This window comes from Diabrotica undecimpunctata, chromosome 5 (assembly GCF_040954645.1).
Source record: "Diabrotica undecimpunctata isolate CICGRU chromosome 5, icDiaUnde3, whole genome shotgun sequence".
NCBI classification, from domain to species: domain Eukaryota; kingdom Metazoa; phylum Arthropoda; class Insecta; order Coleoptera; family Chrysomelidae; genus Diabrotica; species Diabrotica undecimpunctata.
In genome coordinates, this window is record NC_092807.1 from 29,039,032 (window position 1) to 29,050,091 (window position 11,060).

Genomic DNA, 11,060 nt, shown 5'->3' on the forward strand with positions numbered 1-11,060 from the left:
ATATATATATATATATATATATATATATATATATATATATATATATATATATATATATATATATATATATATATATATATATATAATTAATTTTAGTAGAAAATATTGGTCAAGTGAAAATACTGACGTATCAGAACCAAAAAACTGGCAAATGCATTTTATAAACAACATAACATAACAGTAATAGGAGACATAACAAAATAAAAACAAAAATCTAGTATTAAATGATAGTTTTATATGCTTTTATGACATTTTTAAAAAGTGTTACAGAAAAAGCAAAATAAATGGCAACTATATCATTTCACGGACATAAAATAGATTTAGTCACGAAAAACAGCCGTTTTTACCGACCGTCACCTCTTTCATTAAAATATCATAAACGAAAGCTTCCTTCCTAAGTGGTACATCAACAATTCAGCATAGAGCAAAAAACGGAAAAGGGAAAAACTAAAACCGTCGCCTACAAGAAATTTACGAATTCGTACTCAGAAGAAGCCCTCGAAACGCCCTTTCAGTAAATTCAAATCATTTTTTATGCCTATGCACAACAAAAGTTGTGGAAAAGCTCTGTTGGGTTTCACACATACATTTTTTGATAGTTTGAAATAGTCGGGAAGCTTATTCTCTGTTGTACATACCGTTGTAGATTTAGAAAACTAGATCTTGTCATACAAAAAGAGTAGATTACTAATTATATTTCATATTTTGATATTCAATAATTTCAATATCTACAAATGTAATGGGTCACTGTAAAAATTTAATAAAATTTAGATTAAAAATACAAATTGGTTAATACACATAAAATTAAAGTACATAGCAGAAGGCTGTAGTAAATTTTAAATGAAATAAAACACTAAAATTTTTCCTAACCAAAGCTTAAGTTGCTAAATAAAAAATCTTTAAAAAATAATAAAAACAATAAATCTTTAAAAAGTTTTAATTACTATTTAAGAAAACTATGGTTTTAAACGAATATCTACTTGCAGCGATTAAAAATAGATGAAAACAAAAACGAAAAAATCGTGCAGATGTGTCGACTATAATAAGAATTTTTGATTGTTTTTATTTTAAAGGCAAAGCAATATTTTTATAAAAAAACGTTAAATAGAGTATTACAATTGAACATCTAATATATCGATATAATCTAAAACATTTTCGGTATCATTCAGGAATTGCATCTTCTTAGTTTTTTTTGCTGTTCTGTCAATATATTACTCTCGTCTTGGCTTACTTGGATTTTGTAGTTCTTGATGTTCTTTTTCATAGTTTTTTCTTTCTACGGTGGATTTTCTTTTCTTCCTTAAGTAGTTATTTATATTCTTTCTCTGCTGGTCGGGTTCTGTAGCCCTGTTGCATCATTAAATATGCTCTGTTTTTTCTCTCTAATATAATCTGATATTCTTCATAAAAACAGTCATTCGTTCTTTCCACACTCATTCTACAAATCTACAGGAAATAAAAATTTTAAGTCATAATACGTTTATTCAATAAATTAATATTAAAAAAAACATATTATCATTATCATCATTTTTGGTTTGACAATCCTCTGTGGATTTTGGCCTGCTCTAAGATTCGTCGCCATTCTGTTCGGTTTCTAGCAACGTACTGCCATCTTCTGATCTCTAGTATCCCTAAGTCAATCTTAACTCCAACTCTAACCACCTAATTCGTGGTCGGCTCCTACTTTTTCTTTGTATAGGAGTTCCTGTCATTAGCTCTTTAGCAATCATATTGTCAGATTGGTTAGGAGGAAGAGGTAAAGGAAGCATTAAGAAAATTAAAAAAAAAGAAAATCACAAGAAAAGGACAGCATACCGAACGAACTCCTAAAGTACGGCGGACCGGATCTAGCCAAACAGCTATTAAAACTAATTAAAAAAATAATAGAACAAAACAGAATCCCTCAAGAATGGAGATCAAGCATCCTAATACCTCTCTTCAAAAAGGGAGACAAATAGGACCTGGAAAATTACAGAGGAATTATTTTTATCAAACACATTACTAAAATTAACAACCAAAGTGATAACAAATAAATTGAATAAAATTATAACATTAGCAGAAGAACTACAAGGTTTTATGTAGGGAAGATCATGCACTGACCCTATATTTATAATGAGGCAAGTGCAAGAGAAATCATTAGAATACAACAAACTGGCGTATCTAGGTTTCGTGGACCTTACAAAGGCATTTGACCGGGTCAAATTAAAAGACGTTATCCACTTACTGTATGCAAGAGAGATACCTCTAGGAATAATCAAAACGATCGAAAATATCTACCAAAATAACACAATAAAAGTAAAAGTAGAAGAAGAACTAACCGACCCTATTGAAGCCGGCAATAGGCCAAGACAGGGAGATCTCCGATTCCTCTATTATTCAACCTGATTATGGACGCAATAACAAAAAAAGTAAGAACTAAAAAAGGATACCAAAAAAACAATTTAAAATTATCTGCTATGCAGACGACGCAATACTACTTTCTCAAAGTGAAGGTGATTTACAACGTATGCTGCACCAATTTAATATAACCACCAGAAAATTTAATATGTTAATTTCCAAAAAAAAAAACAAAATGCATGGTTACAACAGCAAATTTACTAAGATGTAAATTGGAGCTGGAAGGTCAGATAATAGAACAAGTGATGGAGTTTAAATATCTAGGCAACACATTATCTAGCTACGGAAAGCTCGAAACCGAAGTGGAAGATCAAGCAAACAGAGCCGCAGGCTGCCTAAATAAAACAATATGGAGAAATAGAAATATCGGGAAAGAAACGAAATGCAGAATTAACAAAACAGTCATGAGACTAATAATGACATACGCAGCAGAAACAAGACCTGACATAGAGAGGACAAAAAGGATGTTGGAAACAGCAGAAATGAAAACACTTAGAAAAATTGATGGTAAGACACTATGGGATAGCTAAAAGTACAGATACACGACGTAGATTTAAGGTGGAGAATATCAAGAACTGGGTAAGAAATAGAAGAATACAATGGAACGATCGTATAAGCCAAATGTCAACCAATAGAGTAGTAAAGACGGCAAGAGACAGTTCCCCAATAGCAAGACGATAAGTTGGAAGATCACGAAAACAATGGAACGACAACTTACTGGAGGCACATTGAAAAACAGACAGAGTCATGTATATATAAAAAGAAGAAGAAGAAGAAGAAGAAGAAGAAAAAGAAGATATTGTCAGATTATATTATCAGAGAATTTCTAAAGTGCAATTCCAAATTATGGGTTTAACTCGTTCCCCAAGGTAGTGGCCCATAAAGGCTAAAACACTAACTCAATTTCTATAGTAATTAGTTACTGCTTTATATATAGATGAAAAGATCCTTTAAGTGGCGGCCGGTCAGGATCGGCAGGGTCGGTAGTGCCGACCCACACATTTATAGATATTATAATTTTTTTAATATTTAATTTAATCAGTATTTCAATAATTATTTGTCGCAGGTAATAAGTTGATGTCATTTGTTTCTGTGAAATAAAAAAAATATCTGTGAGATTATACAGACTAAATTTTATTCATGGTTTTAAGCGTTAAGTGATTTCTGCTTAAGACACTTTTCAAATTAATGATCCGAAATCTGAGTCATCCATCCGACTGTGTGAATTCTTATAAAGACATGTTTCGGGGTTTCGGCAAGCCGATTCCAAGCTTGACGATTTATATATAAATATCAACGGAATATTAGTGGACAAGCAACCAAACATACATGTCTCTTCATACGTATTTAATTGCTAAATACGGCAAATTTATATCTGCCGATGCTTCATTTGGATTGGCCGCAAAGTTTCACGTACCTTGTGAGCGCGGGATGAAATACTATTTCGGGTTGGATAAGTGCCTAAGAACTTAGTAGTGAAGTGATAGTGAGTGCACGGACTGGCTTTTCTGGTATTATATGGATCGATTTGTTTTATATTGACTTATTTTTATTTTCTGAAGTAATACTGTGATAAGTTACCGATGCCGTAAATAATTTTTTGGATATATTTCAAGGGGACCATAATATATATAGGGGGTGTATATAATACCAAAGGATTTTTTGATATATTTCAAGTTTTTTTTTAAAGTGTAAACAAATTTAAGTAAATTAACCTAAAAACACAAGCTATGGGAGAAACTGTAAGTATTGATAAATCTGATATTGTAAATTATATTATGCAAAATGGGTTTTCATCTATTCCATCCTAAGAACAAATTGTTATTAAAAATAAGCGGTGTTCATTGCCTAAAATGTCTCGACTTAATAAATATTAGTGCGGGGGGTACGCCGCAAATATAGAAAACTACCGACCAATAAGCTTGTTGTCACACCTTTACAAACTACTAACCCGAATAATAACAAATAGATTGACAGCTAAGCTAGATGCATACCAACCGGTGGAGCAAGCAGGATTTTGTAAGGGTTTTAGCTCTATCGATCACTTGCAAACAATCCGGACAGTTATTGAAAAAACAATAGAAAAAACATTGAGATGGCAATGGGTAGCACATGTAGCAAGACAAGAGACCAACAGATGGTCTCATAAAGTGACATTCTGGAGACCTCGAGAAACAAAAAGAAGCGTGGGAAGACCCAAAAAGAGATGGATAGACGATATAACAGCTGTAGCTGGAAAGCAGTGGATTAGAATTGCAAAAGATAGGGAAGCGTGGAAACAATTGGAGGAGGCCTATGTCCAACAATGGATGAATGAAGGCTGAAGAAGAAGAAGAAGAAGTGCGGGGGGTAAGGGAAGTAATAGATTATTTTCGGATAATTGGTACAGCAAGTAGGTACTTATGAGCTACCGAGCTTAGAATAAAAAATAAACTTTTCTGTTGGCCTTGCATTTTATTTTTGACAAAGAGGGGCAAACATCAAAATCCGTGGTGTGAATCTTGTTACAATAATTTAAGCGAATTATTTCGGACTTTACAAAAGCATGATAATTCGAAAGATCATACATACAGCCAGATTAAATTAGATCTATTTGGAAAACAAAATATCTATGTTTAATTAGATAATACCCAACGTGAAAATGCTATTAAACATAACGAAATTGTAAAAAATAATCACGCAGTTTCTAATTTACTTTCTGAATTAATAGAATCAATTGGTTACATTTTGAATAACGTTATTTCACGAGTTATATCATGAGTAACGATTCAGAAAACCATTTGCTTTTCTCTAGAAGTAGATGAAACTATAACCGATATATCATGTCATTCACAATTATCAATTGTTGTTCGATGCGCGTTACGTGCTAATATTTATAAGAGGTTTTTAGGTTATACCGACGTGAGTAAAAACCATAAGGCAGAATATATTTTTAGTGTTTTAAAGGACAGATTTTTTTTGATATGAAAAATAAAATGGTAGGGCAAACTTATGACGGCGCTGACGTGATGTCTAGTGAATTGAATGGTATCCAGGTAAAAGTTAAAACTATTGCACCGCAAGCTTAATTTATTAACTATCATGCGCATAAAATAAATTTGGTTTTGCAGGATAAGTGTAAAAAATTAAAGAATGTCATTTTTTTTTGTCAGTTTAAGCGGATTTGCTTCATTTTTCTTAAGTTCGTCTACACGAATTAATGTTCGAGTTTCAGTTTGAGTAATAACAGTTTGATTCGAAAAAAAAAAATGCCAACAGTTTGTCAGATGCGATAGAATTTTAAATATCGGTTAATTTTCACTGTAGCAGATTTTCGTGAAAGCTTTTGGAAGTTTTTGATTTTATTATTGAATGCGACGATTTTGAAAGTGATGATATTTCGATCCGTGAAGCAATCGGTTTGAAAACTTTATTAAATGATTACTCTTTTAACATACTTTTAAATGTTTTTAAGAAAGTGTTTACCCAAACCGATTTGATATTCAATGTTGTTCAAAATCAGTCAACTGACATTATTTATTCCAAAAATAGAATATCAAAACTGGTGCAAAATCTCAGAGATTTTCGTAATGATAGTAAAATCCAGTATATACGCAGTGACGTTTTGGACTCGCTTGATATTTCTGAACCCCTCAAAAAAAAGACAAAGGTATGACCTTCGAGCAAAAAGACAAAAGAGGGAATCTAATCGTTATGAAAAGGCGACCAAAAAGTGGCCTCTGATGGCGACATATCCGGAAATGCGAATGCGCCAAATTTAAATTTTTCGACACTTATTAATAGTAGCTATAAAATAGTTTTCAGAATGTGTCTTAGACGAGAAAATTTTAATTAAATATTAACGATAACAGTCTAAAATGTGAAACAATTGTTAAAAAACTTCAATATAAATAAGATTTCATGTGACAGTTAGGACAAATAATAACATAACCCAACTAAATTTGATTTCTTAAACAAGGAAAGACTCTCTTTCCTTGTTTAATTTGGCCTCTCAAGATGGCACTTCCTGTCTAACAATATTTTTGCCCCCACTACCTTTACATTCCCTCTTTTGTCTTTTTGCTCGATGGGTATGATACGTGTATATTTTGAAATTTTGGATACTATTATTATGACCTCTTATAAATTTCTGACCTCTTTGACCATTCAAATTTAAAGGTTACGCCAAAGTATTTCCAAGATATTTGTTAGACAGTTTAATTAAAAATTATCCATCATTCTTCATTTAAATAAAATGAATAAAAAGTTTTATATGCCGATCCAATTATTTTTGGAAGGTGGGATAAGTTACAAGATATGTATAATTTTATATACTACAACAAACTGTTACCGAAATTAATAAATTATTGTCATTTATTCTCTCATTACCACCAACTTCTGCCTCAAATAAACGAGATTTCTCTTGTCTCAAAAGAATCAAATTTTATTGTCGAAACACAACGAAACAAGAGAAAATGCCAAGCTTCTCCCAAACGTCAATAGAAAAAAAAAATTAAACATCTTCAAAACTCTTATAAATTTTAGTATGACCTTATAACCCATTTTGCTACTTTCGAACAACATTGACTAGAGTTGGTTTAAAAATGTTTGGGTTCTAAATTTATAGAAAAAACAAAAGAAAGCAAAAAATCTCCTATGGTGATTAAAACCTTTTTATTAGACGGTATACCTATTTTAGAAGACAAAAAAACTTTGCCGGCCTTGTCTCTAAAGCCACAAGCACCACTAGATCCTTATACTAATTTATTGTATATCGATGATCTTTGCTTTTGGTTGGATTTTCTCTTTGTTTATGTTTTGTTGTCCTATTTAGGTTGTTAGGGATGACCTCAGCGGAGCTGTTTCGCAGAGCAGTCAACAAAACCATGATAGCCTTGATGATCGCCAACATCCGGACCGGATAAGGCACTGAAGAAGAAGATTTAGGTTGTCCACCTCTTCAGGACGTGGTTTGTTTTTTGTTGGGTTGGATTTTGTCTCTGTATTGGTTCTACCAGTGGTTCGCTTTGTTGGATGTGTCCTGCGGAGGGATAATCAGAGGCGAAAGGGTTGTTGAGCTAAAACGTTGCTTTTCGGAATTCTATTGGTAAAAAATACAATAAGTATGATTGTGAAACGCGTGAAGGCAGCTGTGGCTGTATCCTCTGCAATAAACAAATATTATTGTGCAATGGGATTGGAAAACTACAGAACACCGATCCCTTTCTGTCTAGCAAGCTCGAAGTGAGCAGTTACTGATTATTACGGCGATAAAAAAGTTGAGTTGCCCCCAGTGTGTCAATGTATTTATCAGGAAGTTCGTTGCTGGCAGGGGCCAGTAATTTAGTGGGTAGGAAAGGAAGTTTGGGTTTAGGGCATCTTTTGAATACACTGCCGATGAATAAGCAGGTAGTTTTTAAGATGTTTCGGGTTCTAAAGTTTTGGCCAAGGATGGTTTTGATTTTGTAACTCCCGCTCAGAGAGAGGAGAGCCTCTCATTAATGGGCTGGATGTTCGACAGTTGACGAATAACGGCGGAGGGGTAGTCGTGCCGTTTGTTGTTTACTCTACGCAGGATTCCCCGTTTCAATCCCAGCAGTCTTTATGTGAGGTGGCAGTTGAATCAGACATAAAGATTAAATCTATATTCAATCACCGGCCTGATAAATGTTTTGTATGTATGTATGAGTGTACGTAAGTGTGTCCGTCCGAACTTACCATAAAGGGCATTGATTAGACCGACTCTGCTCCTACCCAGTTAAAGTGTTACAGGTTTAATATTTCCTTTGTTTATTTTCCTTATGTGGTCAATGAAACTAGAAATAAAATAGACAATAAATTGGCTTTGAATTTATTTTATGAAAACTTACTTAGTTAAAGTTTCATAAAGGGCTTGATTTTTCTTCTGGTAGTATCTTCATGTATCTTTCAAATTGTTCTTCTTTAGGTTATTGTTTTCTTATCAAATGTTTTCTTTATCAAAACTGTCACCTGTTACGTTAATGGCAGGGTATGCTTATCTTGAGTGACATGACATTTAGCCTCTTCTTACAGGTTATTTGACATCAACTTCTAAAGGTCAATTTATTGGTTCATGGAACTAAAAGTTGTACTTTGAATTGTTGGTCCTAATAGGTTGGAGACAGGATATCTTGTCATCAGTTCGTTTAAAAGTTGGATTTGTGGGTTTTTTGAGTTGTTTTTTTTTTGGAGGAAAAAAGTTGAGATTTTTGGGTTCACATGTGCCAAGGGTACTGAATCTACAGGAAATTTCTGGATTTAAAACTCAATTTCACCTCAACAGGATCAGGAATCAATTCTATTCTATTCTATTCTATTTTGATAAACGTAATCGAATTTCGAGTTTTATTCGAGAATCACAAAGCAGTTTTTTTATTTTTTCGAAAGATTTTCTGGCCTGTTCTATTCTCGATCTTATTTCTAGATCAGGATTTAGGCTGCTATCGATCCAACATCCCAGGTACTTAAATCTATTGACCTGTTCTAAAATGTGCCCATTTATTGTGCAAGGTTGAGGTACGTTTTGGTTTTTTCGGATTGACATCACTTTGGTTTTTTTAATGTTTATTTTCATACCAAATTGCTCACAGGTCGAGTTGGTCTTGTCGATGAGTCGTTGTAGACCTACGTCGGAATCCGCAATTAACACTGTATCATCGGCGTATCTGATACTGTTGATATTTACGCCATTCACCTTGACTCCATCCTTGGAATCCTCCAATGCTTCTTTAAATAGAAACTCGGAGTAAAGATTAAACAGCAGAGGCGACAGAACACATCCTTGTCTAACTCCCCTTCTAATTTCTACTTCTGCGGATGTGGAACCTTCGATCCTAACTCTGGCGTTTTGGTTCCAGTACAAGTTTTTTAAGAATTTGATGTCTTTTCCATCTAAACCGACTTCTTGCAAACGTTCTAATAGTAGGTCGTGTCTTACTCTATCAAATGCTTTTTCGAAGTCTATAAAGCATATAAATATATCTTTCTGTTGGTCGTAGCATTTTTGGGCGAGAACTAGTAAACTGAACAGGGCTTCTCTCGTTCCCATGCCGGCTCTGAATCCAAACTGATCGTCTCCGATGATTGTTTCGCACTTTCTATAGATACGATTATGTACGATTTTTAGTAGGACTTTTACTGCATGACTCATAAGGCTTATCAGACGGAACTCATTGCAGTGTTGTGGGTTTGGCTTTTTTGGTAGTGGGATGAATATTGACTCCAGCCAATCTTGGGGTATTTTACCTGTATCATAAATGCGATTGAATAAAAGGACAAATATTTCGATATTTTCTTCGCTGATTAATTTTAACGTTTCTGGGTATATTCCGTCTGGACCTGGGCTTTTATTTGTTTTAAGATGATTAATTGCATTTATTATTTCAGATTTCAGAATTGTTGGCCCTTCGTTGTTATTTTCCAATCTTGGTTCTTCTCGTATGTCGTGAAAAAGAATTTTAATATAGTTTTCCCATTCTTTCAGTTTGTCTTCCGTTGATTCTAGCAGTTTACCATCCGTGTTCAGCATGGTGTGAAAAGTCGTTCTCTTGGTAGTCGATGTAAACTCTTTTACCTTTTTATGTAAATTAAAAAAATCGTGCCTTTGTTGTAGTTCTTCTATTTCCACGCATTTTGTTTCCAGCCATTTCTCTTTTGCTTCGGTTATTTTTTTTTCGAACTATTCTATTTAGTCTTTTGTATTCTCCGTCCTTGTCATTTTTTCCTTTGGATTCTCTTCGTTTGTTCATTAATTGTAAAATCTCTTCTGTCATCCATTCCTGTTTGTTATTTCTAGGTGTTACTTTTAGATGTTTTTCCGTTACATTGTTCATTTGTTCTTTAATAGTTTTCCACAGAACGTTTATGTCATCGTACTCGCTAATTCTATTGTGGTCGATATTTTCTAAATTTTTGTTTAATTCTTTATTTACTGTCTGATGTATGGTGTCGTTTTTCAATAATTGGATGTCTAATAGTTGGTGTTGAGGTTTTTGTTTCTTTACTAGTTTCCATCTTTCGCGAACTTTTGCAACAACAGGATTATGATCGGAATTGATATCAGTTCCAGGATATGTTTTCCATCTTGTCTACCTTATCATATTTGGGATAATACTAGTCACATATTCAAATAGTTTATCTGTGGTTACATACAACTGATGTATTTATAATAACCTTCTCTTCCACCAGACGTTTAGATAATTGAAACTATTGATATCTGAAATAAAAGTAACCTTAAATTATAATTATTAGTTTAAAGTATAATTAGATTAAGTTAGATCACAAGTAAAGTTAGATATTTAGTTACTAATTAGAGGTATAGATTACAAGGTTTATTTAATTTAGTTAAGTTAGTGTTAGAAACTTAGTAGGAATAAATTATCACAAAATACAAACGATGTGATATAATATTAAGTTAGAAACTTACCGTGGCTAATGGTCTGATACGCGGCATTATTCGATTAATTGGGCCATAACATCTTACCCACCCCACTCTCCGGGTATATATTGGATTTAAACCAAATCTTAAAGAGCTGGTCCGACTATACTACCTTTAATTTATAAAAATAGAATATTTTGGTAACAGTGGCGCCCTACGTGGTTTAAAGGCTTTTCTATTGTTATTTTTTTTTTTTTTGGTTTACATTTTGTAGTCAGAAAACGGA